The 20024-nt window shown below is 39.8% G+C and overlaps 1 long non-coding RNA gene across 1 annotated transcript in view; it reads right to left on the bottom strand.

Annotated features, from left to right (window-relative positions):
* Positions 1-6869: 6869 nt before the first annotated feature.
* The window catches only part of LOC117361583, a 212553-nt gene continuing 199398 nt past the window's right edge, over positions 6870-20024 (bottom strand). Inside the window, exons 2-3 of the long non-coding RNA XR_004539696.1 lie at positions 7206-7241; positions 6870-7059 (exon numbers count right to left, since the gene is read on the bottom strand). This is a non-coding gene — a long non-coding RNA (uncharacterized LOC117361583). The remainder of the gene's footprint in view (positions 7060-7205; positions 7242-20024) is intronic.

Raw genomic sequence — 20024 nt, 5'->3', positions numbered from 1 at the left:
CTACGTAAATAAAGTTTATTGAAAAAAATAATTGGCTTGGTGTATTAGTGCCAGGGAGTTTTCCAAAGTGCAGAGCATGGGCAAGAGCACCAATTGACGTGTGTATATAAGAAAATTCTGTAAGCTACTTGCTCCCCTTCAACACTAATGCACCCACAATTACATCCTCTCTATGGCAGGCTTAACTGATAAGTGAAAGTAAAACCTTTGTAAATCAAAATGATACGGTATTTTCATACCTACCAGACAGGTCTTAACAGAGATCTGGGCTTTCTTTCCTACTATAAAGACATTTAAAACTGTTCCACCATCTTTCTATCTCCTGTCCAACCACTCACCCCTCCCTCTTCCTATCCCTGAAAAGCTTTCATGTCTTCCTTATATATACTGATATTTGTCAATATTTGCTTATTTCTGATCTGAAAAGAAGGGTTACCTTCGAAAGCTCATGATAAAATGCATTGAGCTAGTCTAATAAAAAAAGGTATCACCTTATTTCCTTTGTTTTGTTTTTTTGTTTTATTTCTTTATACTACCTTAGAAACATCTGGGAAGACAAAAATATTCTCACCACAAACAACCTTTTTCTTAATATACTCAGCCAATTATGAAAACTGTTATAGAATGGTGCCTAGCACCAGGGCCGGATTAACCAATAGGCCAAGTAGGCATGTGCCTAGGGCCCGAAGTTGTCAGGTCAGGGGGGCCTGATGAAACAGAGGACTCAGTTTGTTTGTTTTTTTCCCTTGGCAACGCGGGCCCCCCGGGAAAGATCAGAACAATGGCTCCTCCCCCCTCAGGAGATCGACAACACCACCCTCGTCTGGCATCGCCATCAACCAACCTGAATAATTGACGTCGGAGGGGGTGGACCGGCAGATGTAAAGAGTTGCTGCAATGTCCCGCGATGACTGCGTCTGCCGGCTCTGCTCAGGGAAGAGGTAAGTGACGTCGGAGGGGTTGGACATTGTTTGTTTTGAATTTTTTTAAAAAAAAGAAATACAAGTGGAAATAAAGAAGTAAAGAAGAAAACAGATGAATGGGGGCAGGACATGGGTGGGGTAGGGGGTGGGGCAAGGCCAGGGGGGCCCAGTGTACTTGTGTGCCTAGGGGCCCTCGAAGAATTAATCCTGCCCTGCCTAGCACCCTTAACGCACGTCGCTCTCAATTTTCTTGGCAACGATATGCATAAGTAGTGCATAAATATAAGAATTGCCTATATAGAATTGCTTATATAGATGGGGAATCTTGAGCTGTTTTCGTGACTAGAAGGGAAGAAAATTGCAGAGAAAAGTTAGATAAAGCCGCCAATAATGCTTCTGTCAATAAGGACCATTAGGATCAATATGCTGTCACTTACCTTTCCACAAAAGATTTCATTGTAGAAGTTAAAGCCAAATCTTTCACATAAGCAGTCAAAATGGAAACAGAGAAAAATGAAGGCAGATAAAGACCATACGGCCTATCTAGTCTGTTTAACCATGCCATCACCTATCCATTCCTCTCCCTTAAAGATCCAATGTACTTATCCCAAGTTTTCTTGAAGTCGGATATACTTTTTGTCTCGACCATCTCCACCAGGATTCCATTTCACACATTCACTGGAGGCTTGATGATAACACAATAATAATTTAGTTCTCAAAAAACTGATCATAAAAAAAAAAAATCAATCATATAAACATATTCAGCAAAGGACATTTATTACAAACTTATGCCAAACTTGCTAGTCTTGAACCATTGGGTCTTCAGAATGCCAGATAAGTCAATAGACTCACACTGACTGGACTCCTCATTAGTCCCGTTGGTTTATTTTATGTGCTTATCTTATATAATAAAATGCTAAGCGCGCATGCGCACTCCTGCCTGTGTGTTCCGTGATTCGTAGGTCCGTGGCAGGCAGGAGAGTACATGGGCGCTTACAACGGTCCCACACTCGAGCGCTGTGGCCGACTCTTTTACATTGCACGGCCGAACTCTGCAGCTTCTCTCAAGAGCCTCACCAGCACTCCAGCGCTGTAGCCGACGAACTCACAGCCACACTTAAGCGCCAGTTCCTCTATGGCAGCTAGCGTAGAAAGGGGCCGGGACTTAGGAGAAGGAGAGCAGGGCCGGGATTCGGCCGGCCCCGGCCAGGCAAGACCCCCCTTCCCCGCCGCACCCAGGCCCTTGCGGTCCCCACCGGCAGGAGGAGGGCTTAGAGGGAGCAAGCTGTCAGCGGAGGGCAGACGCGGGCCCAGGACGGACTTGCTCCAGCTCACGCCACCTTTGTTTTGTTTTTCTCCGTCCCGTTCAGTCCCTCTAAGCTGCACAAGCGCGTCGGTTCAAGCCAGTTCGGACTACGGACCCACGCTCGGGATGCCAAGGTACAATCCTGTCCCTTAAACTCCCTGGCCAAAGTTATTTTAATTTGAAATCTGCCGCCACCGCGGCTCCTCTCTCATCTTCCAACATAATATAAGTGCAGCTCATGAGAGGAGCCGCGGTGGCGGCTTTGAAAATGGCTCCCTTAGTTCTTTACCGAGTTATTTTTAAGTTTAAAGCTGCCGCCGGGACTCCTCTCATGATCCCGGCCTGTGTCGGAGAAGGCTTCCGACGCAGGCCGGGATCGTGAGAGGAGCCGCGTCGGCATCTTTAAACTTAAAAAAAAATCCAGCAAAAAACTAAGGGAACCATTTTATCTGCATGCTGCTAAGAAGGAACAGGGGAGGGGGAGGGAAATGCTGATGCACAGGGAGCAGGCAGGCATGGCAGGTAGGCAGGGGGAGAGGGAAAGGGGCTGCTTTGGGGGGAGGGGTGTGCTGGAGGCATACAGCAATCATGGGCAGGGGACCATGGAGCAGGCAGACATGGCTTAACAAGGGGAGAGGGAAAGGGGGTTGCTTTGGGGGGAGGGGTTTGCTGGGCCAGACAGCAATCATAGGGGGGAAACAGAAGGGGGCCATGGAGCAGGCAGGCATGGCACAAGAGGGGGCAGGGGCATTTGGAAACAGGGCTGCTTTGGGGGGAAAGGTGTGCTGGGGGCACACACCAATCATGGGGGGTGGGAACAGATGGGGGGCCAAGGAGCAGGCAGGCATGGCACAACAGGGGACAGGGGGAGAGTGAAAGGGGGCTGCTTTGGGGGGGGTGCTGGGGTAAGACAGCAATCATGGCGGGGAACAGAAGGGGGCCACAGAGAGATAGGCAGGCATGGCGCAACAGAGAAATACAGGCAGGCAGGGGGCAAGGGAGAGACACAGACAGAAAGAATGACAGACAGACAGACAGCATCCAAGCACAGAGAAAGGAAAAAAAACCAGTTGTCTACTCTAGCACCCGTTAATGTAACGGGCTTAAACACTAGTACATAAATAATTAATTAATTAAATAGCATTCAATTCATTTGTTCAGTTTTCTTTAAACTTGTTACTTATTGATTTTATATTATCTTGTTAATTGTTAGTAGAACAGCTAAATACATCCAAATTGATCAGCCATGTACTTAGCTTTGCACCTCTCCGACGGAGTATCCGTTTCAACCCTTTCATCAGGGAGCAGATGAGCTTTCTAAGGCAAAATGCTGTAAAGCCAAAAGAGAATGACAAATAATACAAAACATAGCCCTATGGCTCATCTACTCGCTGAAAAAATACGATCACATCACAGAGGCATACTACGCACAATGGCTCTCAATACAAGCAAGAGAACACTTCAAATTCTATTGCCTACTATTTAAAGCTATAAAAGGAAGACAGCCCAACCTACTGGAATAACCGACTAACTCAATCCACCTCAACCAGACACAGGAGAACCCACACACTATTCACACACCCACCAACCAAAAATGTCAAACGAAGAAAACTATATGACAACCTACTGGCCACCAGAGCAGCAAAACTAGAGACAACTCACCAACCTGCTGTCTTTGACCACAGATTACAAAACCTTCAAAAAAGAAACAAATACCTTACTCTTAAAAAAAATACATAAAACCAATTTAACACAACCAGATCTGTACCAAGCTTCACCTACAATTCTATCTACTCCTTAGCAAACCTAAAATGTTCAAATTACCCCTTTGTATTTCCTAATTTCATGACAATCCTTATATAATCCACCTTATATATTTCATAATACCATGACAATTCTTATGTAATCTGCCTTGAACCGCAAAGTAATGGCGGAATAGAAATCACTAATGTAATGTAATATTAGGAATCCTGTCAATAGCAAACTGCAAAAAAATCTTACATATTGTCAAATACCGTTTTGACCTATTTAATCCTGTTAAAAAATACTGAATCCAAAACATCAAAGACTAAAATAGAGGTGTCAGATACTTTACTACTCACCGGGTCGGCGCAAAATGAAACATGGACCACTGAAATGAATCAAAATGGCCGTGGCATCTCTCTTACTTATCGGAAGCATCCCGCCCCCTTTATGCGTAACCACGTAAACAAAGCTAAGTACATGGCTGATCAATTTGGATGTACTTAGCTGTTCTATTAACAATTAACAAAATAATGTAAAATCAATAAGTAACAAGCTTAAAGAAAACTGAACAAATAAATTGAATGCTATTTATTTAATTATTTATAAGCACATAAAATAAACCAATGGGACTAATGAGGAGTCTGGTAAGTGTGAGTCTTTTGATTTATCTGGCATTCTGAAGACCCAGTGGTTCAAGACTAGAAAGTTTGGCATAAGTTTGTAATAAATGTACTTTGCTGAATATGTTTATATGATCAATTTCACACATTCACCACCCTTTCTGTAAAAAAGGTATTTTCTGAGGTTACTTCTGAGTCTATCCCCCTTTCACCTTCATCCTATGCCCCCTCATTCCAGAGCTTCCTTCCAATTGAAAGAGACTCATGTCATGTGCATTTATGCCATACAGGTATTTAAACATCCCCATTGTACCTCCCCTCTCCCGTCTTTCTTTCAAAGTATACATATTGCTTGCTATCTATAAGACTGTCCCCATATGCTTTATGATGATGACCACTGTCCATTTTAGTAGCCATCCTCTGGACTGACTCTATCATGTTTATATATTTTTGAAGGTATGGTCTCCAGAATTGTACGCAATATTTTAAATGGGGCTCACCAGAGTCTTATATGGGGCTTCATTATCTCCTTTTTCCTACTGGCCATTCCTCTTCTTGTGCACCCAAGCATCCTTCTAGCTGTTTCCATCACCTTTTCAACCTGGCGCCTTAAGACCATCACATACTATCACACCCACTCCTCTTTCATGTTCAAAAGTTCTACATCCCTAAATTGTACCATTCTCTTGGGTTTTTGAAGCCAAATGCATGACATTGCATTTCTTAGCATTCAATTTTAGTTGCCAAATTCAGGACTATTCTTCAAGCTTTAATAGGTCCTTCTTGTGTTCTGCAAACCATCAGGGGTGTTTACCCAATTGCAGGTTTTGCTATTATCTTCAAAGAAGCAAATCTTACCAGATAGCCCTTCAGCGTACAAAAAATATTAAAAAGAACAGGCCCAACACTGGTAACATCCTTTTCCTCAGAGCGATCTCCATTTACCATTACCCTCTGTTGCCTTCCACTTAACCCATTCCTGGCCCAGTCCATCATTTTTACCCATACTGAGGGCATTCGGCTTCTGTGCTCTCCCTCTATCCAACATCTCTCATCAACCAGTCCAAGAATGTGACAAAACATTCCACCACCCCCAACACCCTTTTATGAAGTCGAGTTAGGTGTTTTTCTTTTTTATCGTCGGCAGTGGAAGTGAAAGCTCCAACGTTCATACAATTCCTGTGAGCGTCGGAGATAATACCGCTGCGGTTGGCGATAAAAAAGGCCTAAAGTGGCTTCATAAAAAGGAATCTTTGTAAGGGAAACTAAAATTACTGTTAAGATTGTCTTCTGACCACAAAAAGAAACTCCTTTCTTAATACATTAAGGAAATATGGCAAATACTCAGAAAAGTTAAATGAATTTCTTATTTATTATATGCTTCCTTGGGGTGAAAAATTAGTTTAAAGGGATGAGTACTCCAGTTATCATAGTTAACCACTTTTTGTATATGTCTTAAAGTGAAATGTACAAGCTACTTGTATTTATAATCCTAATATGTCCAAAGATTTGTGTGTGCTAAAATATGCATGATCCTTTCATTTCAAATTATCAGAATTCAAATTGTATTTGATCTTATTTTGTAGGAACATTGACTTATCAGAGTAAAGGTGGAGAAATTCCTCTTCCAAAGATTTCTTTCACTAACAAATGTTTACCTATTCCCTGCAATTACAGCTTTTTAAACTAAAATCAGTTGGATTTGGTCAGACATTTCTTACTTTCAGCAACTGCTGCACATATATTTATTTATTTGATAGAATTTGTTAACCATCTTTATGAAGAGATTTCATCCAGGGCTGTAAACAGCTTAATGTAAACACCTTGCATTGTATCAACAGTAAAACAATGGCAAAACGACCAAATGCCATGGTAAAACAGTTCCCTTTAAGTATGGCTAGTCATCAAATTAGCAAGTGCTTCACTGAGTATGTAATTTCACAATAACACTATATTCTGAAAGCAGACCTGACCAGTATATACAGTTTTTAATATTCCTATAAGGATCCTCAGATAACTAAACAAGTAGCGTAATTTGCTGATGGTTCCAATCTTCAGCCTGATTAGCTTCTCCAGCCTGCTGCTTGCGCTGCTTTTCCCTCTGATGTCACTCTATGGCCCTGCGGCCCAGAAGTGATTTCAGAGGGAGCCGGGCCAGTGCAAGCTGCAGTAGTTGCCGACGCTGGCGAAGATTTTACATCTGCATATTTTATTTTCTGCTATGCATCAACTATTACATTTTCTAGTTTTTATCATATTTTGACTTAGCTTTTCACGCAGCTACACCCCTCCCAATGCGTTTCAATTACTTCCTCAGGGTCGGGGATGTGATTCAAATGATACTGCGGCAGCTATCAACTTCAGAAGCGGACAGGTTAAATACTGATCCAGTCCTGCAGTCCAGTCCTGGGAGGTTCAGCGGAGGCTCAGCCCATGGTATCCATTGCTAGATGGCATCGAGTGCCTAAAGACAGAAGTTTTTTTGTTTTTTCCTTTTTGAATGAATTTATTTTTGTTAGTGTGCATACTTCATTCTCAATTTACTTTTTAAAGGACTTGTCCAGGTTTTGGAGTGAGTGTACAGACTGAGAAAAAGAGAGAAATGCTTACCTGCATTTGAAAGTTAATTTCTGGGTGTTCTTGTACCTGCAAAGACAAAAAGAAAAAAGAAGGAAAATAAAATAAGTTCTTGTCTGAAAAGTTTTCTCAGAGGTAACCGGTCACTGGGTTGGGCCTGAAAGGGAAAGTATTTACATATTTTGATCCCTTTACTATCCAGCTGTGGTTTTTTTTTTTTTTTTTTTTTTATTTATTCAATTTTCAAAATACAATTCAAGATTTACTTGTACAGAAAGCTTTTTAAGTCAAGAAAAGAAAATCATAACAATATTATAAATTTTTAAGGATACAAATTAACTTAAATCGGCTCAAGTCCACAAATGATCCAAAATGTAATTATAAACGGAAAATACAAAGAGATAATATTAAGGAAAATAATGCAAGTCAGCGATCGCTCCGTGTGAGTGGATATGTGAGTGGAAATGTGTAAATGTGTGGGGTTGGTAACAGTCTGAGCCCTAGCTTATATTTGTAGCAAACTGGTATAGTATTGATGTTTTACTAGTTACCAGAGTTGGGTTATATGAGTGATACCCACATACTCTTTATATTGGCACATGAATGTTGGATATTCAATTGGTATCTAAGTGACTGCATCTTATTTCATGAGAAAGACTTTGCTGCTATCTTAGTTAGAAATTTTTGTATTGGTGCTGGCACTGGCACTTTTCATGGGCATAGAATTTTGCACATTTTAAGAGTATATAACTTTATTTCAATGAGAAAGATTTGGCTGCTATTTTAGATAGAAATTCCTATATTGGTGCTGGCACAGGCACTTTTCATGTGTACATAACCAGTTTCTCAGGGTTTGGGCAGTTTTGTACATCGAGCATAATTTTGCACATTACAATCCTTTTAATGGATCTTCACAATTATTTAGATCAACTTTTAGATGTTAACTTATTAACTTAAATGTTTTAGTATTTATTATATTTGAGGTTAAAAATTAAACTAATGTAATTTACAACCACCACTCACACATATTTCCATAATTAATTATAATTATATTTATGATGTTGGTTTGTCTGTGATGGGGTATTTGTTTGTTATGTCCTCATATTCCCCTTGTCCCTGAACCACAAGCCTGCATTTTTTCACTTACAATGAAGGATTTCGTTTATAGAAGATGGTCATAGATTTGATGATGTATGAGGCAATTCTCATTTAGACGCTTGTCTGGTGCTAGTCACCTATGAGACTTAGCCTGAGCCAAAAGGTTTTCACGATTCATGGTGGGCTCATACTGATATCTTTGACCTTCATTCCATTATTGCTTTTGTATTTAGCATAGTTACAGACTTCTGGCTCAGGCACAGGGGGATTTAGCCAATTTTAGGAATACTTTGATAATAGCTTATTGGCTATATATTTTGTAGGGTTTTTGTTTTTTGCTATATTGATAAACATAAATGTATGGCCATTAATTTTTTAATTTTTATTATTTTTTTTAATCTTTATTAAATTTCCAAATACCATTGTGCAAACAAACAATTTCAATATACATAATATTACATGAAATACACATTAAACTTATAGACATTAATGCACAACTATTCCCCTCCCCCCCAATAATCATAAAAAGTACATACCTACAGGAAACCATCCATATATTCCCTGAATGAAATTTCAATGCAAAACCCTCCCACCCACCCTGGATGTGTATGCTTAAGGGTCAATAAAATAAAATCAGTTCTGTAAGGAATGATAACTTAGTCAATGGTTCCCAAACATCCATAAATTTCTTATACCGTCCCTATTGTATGGCCATCGAACGTTAATTTTTTTAGAAAATGGGACTTTTTATTACCGTGGCCTTAGCGCATGAGAAGAACCTGCACAAGGTCATGCTAAGGCCACTTTTTTACCACAGTTTAGTAAAAAGACTCAGACAAATATTCTGAAAGCAATCACTGTCAAATGTATATAGTGTGGAACCAGTGGCGTAGCGAGGGTAGGAGTCACTCGGGGCAATGGCACCCCCACATGCCCTCCTCCCTGCCTCCCCTCCTGCTCCTTCTGCACCACACTTGTGCCCTCCCTTCCCACTACATACCTTTTAAAATCTTCAGAAGCTTGATCAGCTTCTCCAGCCTGCTTCTCGCCCTGCTTTTCCCTCTGATGTCACTCTCTGGCCCTGCGACCCGGAAGTGATTTCAGAGGGAGCTGTGCCAGCGCAAGCAGCAGTAATTGCCGATGCTGGCGAAGATTTTAAATAAGCGCTGGGGGCGGGGAAGGGAAGGCGTGAACTTGGTGGGGGGGGGCGGGGAGGTGCAAGCGCCCCCACCAAGATGACACCTGGGGTAGTCTGCCACCCCCACCTCCCCTTACTACACTTATGTGTGGAACAAAGAAAAAGAAATGGCGAGACAGAGGGAGACTCCATGGATTTTAATTAAGCAAAAAAGTCTGAGTATTTTGTTTTCATGAAAGACTAGGCTCTGTGATTTAGATTCTTATTGAAAGTGATGTTTCTAATTAGTTCTTGCAAAGCAATGATTTCAGGAGCTTATTATATTTACTAGTTGCTAAAGTGGATAGTACAACTACTTGACATTTTGCAACCTTTATCAAAACACTTTTTTTCAGCACTGTTGGAAGTTGTGTGTCACCAGTTGGTTGTATGCTCCGACACAGCCTTGTTGGTGAGACACGGCCGCGTCGGGCACTCTTGCAACCTTTATCAAAACACAAGACAAAGGCAACATAAAAGAACAATAATGTTTGTAAAATAAATATATTTATTTTTATTAACATTTTTAGTTTCTTGGTACTTATTTCCTCAGCAGTTGATGAAAAAATACTATGGAGTCCTTTATGTAAGCTGTGGTAAGTATTAATGAGTGCTCACCGCAAATTAAACTGCCTTACCATGGGGCGATCTCAGGCGTTGTGTAGTAATTTTGGCATCGGTGTATGTTTTCAATGTGCTAAAACATAGATTTTATTTTTCTTCTGGGGTGGGTCGTGAGTGCAGAATAGGCTACAATGCCGTGCACTAATTGATTAGAATGTGGCTAGCATGCGAGCTCTTACTGCCTAGGAGTAGAGGAACGGCCTAGTGGCTACCTCAACATCCAGAGATTTTGAGTTGGATTCTCACTGCAGCTCCTTGTGACTCTGGGTAAATCACTGAGGGGGTTATTCTATAAGAGGCAGGTGACTAAATAGGCACCAAACTTAATTAGTAAATTGGTTTCAATTGGCTCGTAATTGAAAAAAATATAATTGGGAGATAGTCACCTATCTTCTTGGGTGCGATTGTACAAAGGAAAATGAAAAGTGAATGGAAGAAATTGCATTACAATTAGTACTATTATTATGGGGGTGAGGTCAGGGGCGGAGCTTGGGTGGGGGTAATCAGTTGAATAGCACATAGCGGCAGCTAACTCCAAAGAATGTGTGTTAGGGGTGGAAAAGGACTTAGGCACCATAAGATGCAATTTTCTAAGGGACTTGGTGCCTATAATGTAGGCCTTTAAAACCCTGGCCTACCTTACAGGCACCTAACCCCCCTTTTCTACGAAACTGCGCTAGCAGTTTCTAGCGCAGGGAGCTGTGCTGAATGGCCTGGGCTGCTCCCGATGCTCATAGGAACTCAATGAGCATCAGAAGCAGCGCGGGCCATTCAGCGCAGCTCTCTGTGTGCTCTCTGCACTAAAAAAACGCTAGTGCGGTTTTGTAGAAGAGAGAGTATGTTTTAAGGTAAGCGTAATAGGCACCTAAGTGTGTTTGATAAGAGGTAGGTGCTTATATTATAGATGCCTATCTTCTTAGATGCCATTTACAGAATTTCCCCCTTACTTCATTGCCCCAGGTACAAAATATGTAAGCTGGTTTGATGATTGTAACCACACAGACAAAAAGCAGTATATCAAGCCCCATAACCTTTAATGTGAAAATTAGTGTATGGTCATTAATAGCAAAATTCTGAAATTCAGCCATTTTACCTATGTGGAAAAAATGCCCTTAGTGTGCAGGAATGACCCATAAAATCACATGCTAAGGCCACTTTTTACTGTAGGAGAGAAAGCATGCAGGGGGCAGAAATAAATAAATAAATATTGGATGCACAGTCAGAAGGAAGTGCAACCAGAGACTCATGAAATCACCAGACAACAACGGTAAGAAAAATTATTTTATTTCCCATTTAGTGATCAAAATGTGTCGGGTTTTTTTTTTTTTTTTATTTCTTTATTCAATTTAAAGCCATGATTAAGTGCAGGATATAATACAATCATGTAACTCTATAAAAGCACTTAAATACATTTACAAATATAATTTATGACAAATAGATATATCACCCCCTCCCCAATTATATTCAAAAAACGCACTCAAATTGAGAAATTGAAAAATATATTCCAACCCGCCCTCCAACCCACCCAACCTTGACGTGTATGACCAAAGGGCATAATCACTAATCACTGAAAAAATTTGTCAATGGTTCCCAAATCTTCAGAAACTTCTTATAATGTCCCTGATGTATAGCCATACTTTGTTCCATCTTAAAAGTATGACATATAGACTCCCACCAAAAGGTATAGTTAAGTCTATCCCAGTTTTTCCAAATGTGTCAGTTTTGAGAATTTGTATCTGCTGTCTATTTATTTATTTATTTTATTAAAAAATTTATATGCTGCTTTAAACCAAAGCAGTGTACCAACAACATACAAAATAAGCAAATACATTATTTACACACCAAACATGAATTTCAATCAAAATTCAAGGCATAAAAACCTCTCTGGGTCAGCGATCTCACAATCAAACAAAATTTGAGGTTTAAAAAAAAAAAAACCTCTCTCCTAGAAACATAAATGCTGATAACTATAGATATGTTTTTCAGAAGTTTTCAAAGTCTCTCACTCAAGATGAAATCTAAACATGGAACCTCTCTCGCGGATTCACATAAATACTGACACATACAAGCATACTTTCAAAAGATTTTTGAAGACATCTCTAGGATTACACAGGCACAATTGTCCTGTCAAAGCATTCCAGGACTTCACAGCTGCTACTGAAAACACTGATCTCCAAATACTTGCATGAGAAATGTTACATACCCTATCTAGGGCCAATCTCATAGCATGTTCAGATCATAACTGCCTAGTAGGACAGTATAATCTCAACATATCCTGAAAATAATCAGGGACCTTATGGTATAGCATCTGGTGTGCAATGGTCAAGACCTTGAATTGAACTCTTTGCTGCATTGGAAGCCAATACAGCTGCTTCGGGATTGGCATGATGTGAGCCCGTCGGGAAACCCCTGAAATCAATCTTGCTGCAGAATTCATCAGTACTTGTAATGCTTTCTGCTTTGTCTTTACTACTCCAAGATAGAATGTATTGCAGTAATCCAGCTTACCCAAAATAAGCATTTGGTCCACAGTACGGAAATCAAACAGCTGCAGCATTGGCCTCAATTTATACAGCATATGCAATTGTGTATAACCACTATATTTGTCTATTTTTCTGTGGTTGTTACTGAGGTGACTTTGCATATTTTAACGTCACCTGCCTTGACCTCTTTGGAAACCCCCCCCCACACCCAAATATAAATGATAATTAACATTTTCTCTGCATACAATGTGTTTTGTGGTTTGTTTGTTTTTGTATTTTGTGGTACCATTATGTATTAATAAGGTTATATTGTGTGTATATGAAAAATGAATTGAAGAAATTGCAATACAATTAGTACTATTATTATGGGGGTGAGGTCAGGGGCGGTGATTGGGTGGGGGTACTCAATTGATATTTGTTAGATTTAGGGGGTACTTGGTTTGAAGAAGTTGAGAAACTCTATTCTAGACCAAACGTTCAAGTATGTTACGGGCCGTATCGAGGTGGAAAATGATATCTTCTATAGGTCCCTCGACCACCAGAGGGCATCTGCTGAAAATCAGGGGAGGGAAGTTTCGTGGTGATTCCAGAAAATACTTCTTCACAGAAAGGGTGGTTGATCATTCTACCTCTGCAGTCTACCTCTGCAGGTGATTGAGGCCAGCAGCGTGTCAGATTTTAAGAGAAAATGGGATATTCACGTGAGGTCTCTAAGGGAGTAAAGTCAGGGGGGTGGGTCATTAGAGTTGGCAGACTTGATGGGCTATGGCCCTTTTCTACCGTCATATTCTATGTTTCTATGTTTCTAGATCTACAGCTAAGTATACAATGTCTAAAATGATCAAGTGTGCTCTATATTTTTACAACAGCTTGCATTATTTGTCAGGACACAAGACTCAAGAAGAAAGTTGATCAAGTAAAATATGTCCCTATGGCAAAGATTTTTCTAATGAAGGCTACTGAGGAATAAAACTACCGTATTTTCCACTCCATAAGACACACTTTTTCTACCCTCACAAAGAGGGTGGAAAAAAGGGTGCATCTAATGGAGCAAATACCCCCCCCCTCCTCTGTAGGCAGCCCAGGTACACAACACACCCCACCCCCCCCCCCCCGTTACCTTTTTTTAAATCCCATTTCTGTGCTCCTGCCTGTCTCCCTTGCTGGATGGCTCTTCTTCAGTTCAGGCAGAGCGGCGCAGAAGGCAGGGCCTATGAGCATGCATGGATGTGATGCAATGACAAGCATGGTGATGTCATCGCGTCAAATTTGTGCATGCAGACATGGCCCCAAGCTCGAGGCTTTCCAAAACCTGGAAAAATTGGTTTTAAAAATCTGTCCGGGCACCCAGACAGTCCCAGAAATCTGGCACGCCTAGTCATTATTATATCTTTCTGCACTAGAAATCTTTGCAGGTCAGTTAATTCAGGCCTTTATTTCTGAAAGCTTCAGCTTTAACTTTGACAATAAGACCCCAGTTTTAGAAACAATGTGAAGAGATGAATTGAGAGATTCAGGTCAGGATGTGCACAGTTACCCCCGTATTTTAAGAAGACTCTGATAAATGCAAATGTAATCTAATCTTCAGTATATATACCGGGTCATTTCCTGAGGGAGCTCGACTCGGTTCACAATTGATTAAATTAGAATGACATAAGAATGAGCCTATGAAAGAAAGCCTAAGAGTGGAGTAATTACTGTATAAGTGCATCATTTCAAGGACAGCCCTAAAATAAAGTTAAAAATAAAATTGATTAAAAACTACAAAGATTAGGGTATTCTGTTCTACAGCATTTCAGCAGGTAAACTTTTCAGATATAATGTAAACAGCCAAGTTTTTAGATTTGTCCAGAATTGTAGATACTGTCCTATCAGTCTGGTGGAATCAGAAAGCCCATTCCAAATTTCAACCAGTTTGAATGCTATAGATGTGCTAAGCTTCCCAGCACATTTAAGTCCTCTAAAGGAAGGAAATGATAGTTTATATATTGTTGTAATCCTTTTTTTTTTAAATAAATCTTTATTGATTTTTAAACTTTGACAATGCAATACAAATATCTGAACATAAATATTTCATAAAACGCATTATTAAACAAACAATTTATACTTAGAATAATCATTTTCTCCCCCTTACCAAATTACTACAATAAGACAAATTATGTAATTATAATATTATAATTAAGTATTTTAATAAACAAAATATCTTTCCCTTCCCCCTCCCTCCTCTGGATGTGTAAGGAATTTTACCAACCTAAAAATAAATAAATAAATACATTACAATTATTATGAAGTAACAAATATAGTTATGATGTAACAAATATAGACTCCACATTCTATTAAATGTACTGCTAAACCCCAAACACTCTGCATTCATTTTTTCATATTTATGCGTGGTACAAACATTTGTCCACCAAAACATGTAGTTTAGTCTATCATACCTCTTCCAATTATGTGTACGGTAATCAATTGGATAGCTATTCCTGTCATTATCATAAAAAGCTGACTTTTATATTTATCCAAAGAAGGCTTGACATGTAAAAGCATACTGATCCGGATCTAGTAATATTCCAACATAGAGGGATAGAAGGATCAAATATTATATAAAGGAATTTAAAATGTAAAATGTGACTGGCAGGAAAATACATGTCCATTTTCTGGCCTGTCCATCTTTAATACCCTAACCAACCCCTCTTGCTATGTAGACATGGGGCTCCTTTTACGAAGGTGCGCTAGTGTTTTTAGCGCACGTACCGGATTAGCGTGCACTATAGCGCGTGCTAGCCGAAAAACTACCGCCTGCTCAAGAGGAGGCGGTAGCGGCTAGCACACGCGGCATTTTAGTGCGCACTAGTCCACGGATTAAGGCCCTAAAGCGCCTTCTTAAAAGGACCCCTAAGGTGTGCTAGCGTTTTTACCACACGCAGATTATTGCACGCTAAGCCCACGCTATTCAGCTAGTGCTAACGCCAGCTCAACGCTGGAATTAGCGTCTAGCATGCACGGCATTGAAGCGTGCGCTACTCCGCGCGTTAATGCCCTAACGCGGCTTGGTAAAAGGAGCCCTTGCTGTGCATCACCACATATAAATAGCAGCTTTCTAAGATTGCTATTTGCAAATGTAGGCTATTCATACTTTTAAAAGCAGCTATTTTACATGTGGGGATGCTTGAAAAATGAGGACCTGAATGTGTTTATTATTCACATCCAGGTCCACATTTTACAAGTTAAGATATAACTGAATATCATATGCAACGGAGACTATGTGAGCAAACAAAACTATGTGAGCGTGCCAGATAAACCAATAGATATATAAGAAGGGAAAGATTTATATGCATATAAAGCCTATAGAGGAAAAACAGCAGACTACATTACTTAGTCTAAAAATAAATCATGCCAGTGATTGACAGATATGATCCAAAACTGTTACTGTCACTCAGCTTGCATTACAAAGACACTGATATGATATGAAATGAGACAGACTAAACAGCATCTGCTCAGCCATGAAGTGCTGGCATTGAAGCTTTCCCCCCCCAAAAAAAAAAGATTTATTCATTTGTTTCTATGGTGCTTATTTTAGAAGCCTTGTTCAGATTGTGCATGTTCAGAAACTAGCACTGAGGTGTTCACATTGCATGGACATTTAATTCCAATTGTACAAAGCTGGGATATGAATGTCCATATCTGAAGAATGTCCATATCACAAGGTGTCATGGTCTGGTAATGTTTTTTTTTTTTTTTTAATTGAATAATTTTATTGAATATTATAGGTGATATACAAAAAGTAGTTCAAATACATATAAATTGAATAAAAAATAATGATGTATAAACAAAAGAAACCATAATTACATTCATTTGCATATAACAGATTGGTAAGAAGAATTCAGAGTATTTGAAACTGTTAAGAAAAGAAATAGAAAGGGTAGAGAAGCCGAGATGATGAAATAAAAGAAAAAAGAGAGATAAGGAAAGAGAGAGAGAAAGAGAGAGAGGCAGAATTGTCTACGAGGCAGAGTGAACATATGAATCTAAGAATGACCAAGGTGATTTATTTCGCACAAAATTTGTAGAGAAACTGGATATCATGTTCTTTTCATATGCATATGATTCGAATTTGTGGTACATGCTCAAAGAGTTCCACCAAAAGGTGTAGTCTAGTAATGTAGATGATTTCCAATTTTTTAAAATGTGCATAAGAGCTGTCACAAACATGGTGTCAATGAGTTTAGGAGGACAGTTTGATAGTGCAAAACAAGGGTGTTGAGAACGAAGGATTATAATGTCCATGGAAATATCTTCTGAACATTTGGTAATAGATTTTATGGTGTCCCAGATACGAATCCAAAAGGAATGAACCATAGTGCAGTGAAGAAGCATGTAATCAAGAGTTCCAGGTTCTTTCAAACAGTTCCAACAAGTAGGATCTTGTTTCAGTTTCGCTTTCCACATTCGAAATGGAGTCCATATTGCATTCCACATAACAAAGAACATTGATTGTGAAACTCTTGAGGATAATAGAGGACGATTTGTAGATGACCAGAAGAGTTCCCAGTCTATTTCAGAAAGTGAGGTCGTTAGGATAGAACCCCAATGGTTCTTGGATTGAGGTGTAAAGGTGAAGGTGTGGTCTCTTAAGATACTATAAAAAAGAGATATCGCCTTACCTTTCAGTAGAGCTAAAGTAGACCAGTGACGAATGGTTTGTTGAGAGGTCATAAAGTCAGGACGCATTTGAACGTTAGATAGTATTTCAGTGAGCGTAAGCCATTGGGGATATATAGAGGATGGGAGTGAGTTTACAGAACAAAAAGTATCAAATGGGACAAATGAAGTGGAGGAGATCAATTGATGAACAAACCATACACCCGCCCGCTGCCACCTCTTCCATGAAAGAGATCTACCATTATTTTGAATTTTAGAATTATTCCAAAGGGACATGAGTGGGCTTTCAGCAACAGATATCTCAGCCGCTGCATCTAATAGTTGAAAAGCATGTTGCGTTGCACTTAACAAAGAGTACTTTCTCAAATGTCTAGGTATCGATACTGTAAGGAAGCAGGAGATGTGTAGTGGTGCACATAAAAAGCATTCCATTTCAAACCATGCTGGTTGATCCTGTGGATAAGAATCAACAATCCAATGAGCTCCGTATTTGGCTAAGGATGCGATGTAATAATAATAAAAATCAGGTAAATTTAAACCACCTTTAATCTTAGAGGCCTTCAGCTTGGTGAGAGCAATACGAGGTTTTTTCTTGTTCCAAATAAATTCAGAAATTTTCATATTAAGCCAATGAAATAGCGACTTATGGCAGAGAAGGGGAAGCATAGATAGAGTATAATTAATTTGTGGGGCTAAGGTCATTTTAATGGAGATTATTCTACCCCACCAGGACAAATAAAGCGGGGACCAACGAGATGTAGTTTTTAAAACTAAGTTTTTGATTTTAGATATATTGAGATCTTGAGCAAGTAATGGGTCTTTATGTATTAAAATCCCCAAATATTTTACAGCTCCTTGTGACCATGGAAAAGGAAAATGAGCTAGATCTGAGGAGGAAATGTGATCATTTAGCGGAAAGATCTCTGATTTCTCCCAATTAACAGAATATCCAGATATTTGAGAATATTGAGAGACGATGTGGATAAAATGAGGTATAGAGACAAGAGGATCCTTGAGAAAGAGAAGAACATCATCAGCATAAGCTGCTAATTTAATATCTCTACTGGACAAGGGAACTCCTTTAATTAAGGAACATTGTCGGATAATTGACAATAGAGGTTCCAATGCTAAATCAAATAATAGTGGTGAGAGGGGACAGCCTTGACGGGTACCTCTATGGAGGGAAAATCTATTAGAGAGAGAATTGTTAATCAGAATACGAGCCGTGGGTTGTCTGTATAATGTTTCTATCCAATTTGTAAAGAAAGAACCAAAGTTGTACCATTTCAATACTCGGAATAAGAAAGGCCACTCCACTCGGTCAGTGTCATGGTCTGGTAATGTTTTCTATGGGTCGAGGGTGAGCTGAAAACTATATAGTAGATATCGATTCCAAATTTCAGGACATCCAAGTTCAAAAAAAATGCTGTCTAGATTAAGACCTACTACCCAAGAGAAAAGTACTCTGAATGAACAACGCCGTACTGGAGAGAATAAGGGAGATCACCCTCTTAATTCTCTAGGTGAAATGTCCTACAAAAGGTTGGTTTATTACCATCATGTGGAGGAAGCATTGGGACATTATGAGTGAGGTTGTTGTCAATGGTGTTTATCAACCATAGAAGGTTTACAGTGGACTTATAAACATGATCATCGTCCTTTATGGACTCGTACCAACATTTCACATGACACCAAACATTGTGTATATGATTTACTATGTCCATGTTGACGACGTATGAGGAGAGACTGGAAGCCCTGAATTTGTATACCCTAGAGGAAAGGAGGGACAGGGGGGATATGATTCAGACGTTCAAATATTTGAAGAATATTAACGTAGAACAAAATATTTTCCAGAGAAAGGAAAATGGTAAAACCAGAGGACATAATTTGAGGTTGAGGGGTGGTAGATTCAAGAGCAATGTTAGGAAATTCTACTTTACAGAGAGGGTGGTGGATGCCTGGAATGCGCTCCTGAGAGAGGTGGTGGAGAGGAAAACGGTGACGGAGTTCAAAGAAGCGTGGGATGAACACAGAGGATCTAGAATCAGTAAACAATAGTAAATATTGAACTATGGCCAGTACTGGGCAGACTTGCACGGTCTGTATATGGCCGTTTGGGGGAGGATGGGCTGAAGAGAGCTTCAAAGGCTGGGAGAGTGTAGTTGGGCTGGAGTAGGTTTTGACGGAGATTTTGGCAGTTAGAACCAAGCACAGTACTGGGTAGAGCTTTGGATCCTTGCCCAAAAATAGCTAAGAAGAAAAACTTTAAAAAATTTAAATTGAATCAGATTGGGCAGACTGGATGGACCATTTGGGTCTTTATCTGCCGTCATCTACTATGTTACTCTGTTACTTATTGGGCAGATCATCTAGACCAGTGGTTCCCAACCCTGTCCTGGAGGAACACCAGGCCAATTGGGTTTTCAGGCTAGCCCTAATGAATATGCATGAAGCAAATTTGCATGCCTATCACTTCCATCATATGCAAATCTCTCTCATGCATATTCATTAGGGCTAGCCTGAAAACCCAATTGGCCTGGTGTTCCTCCAGGACAGGGTTGGGAATCACTGATCTAGACCAGTGGTCTCAAACTCAAACCCTTTGCAGGGCCACATTTTGGATTTGTAGGTACTTGAAGGGCCGCAGCAAAAATAGTTAATGTCTTATTAAAGAAATGACAATTTTGCATGAAGTAAAACTCTTTATAGTTTATAAATCTTACCTCCCCCTCCGAAGGCCTGCATGTTCCCCCTTCTCTGCAGCATCCTCCAGCTTCCCCCCCTGGTTTCCCGGTCTTAGTTTCAGCTAAT

The sequence above is a fragment of the Geotrypetes seraphini genome, chromosome 5 (genome assembly GCF_902459505.1).
Source record: "Geotrypetes seraphini chromosome 5, aGeoSer1.1, whole genome shotgun sequence".
NCBI lineage: Eukaryota > Metazoa > Chordata > Amphibia > Gymnophiona > Dermophiidae > Geotrypetes > Geotrypetes seraphini.
This window is presented reverse-complemented; position numbering and strand designations above follow the sequence as displayed.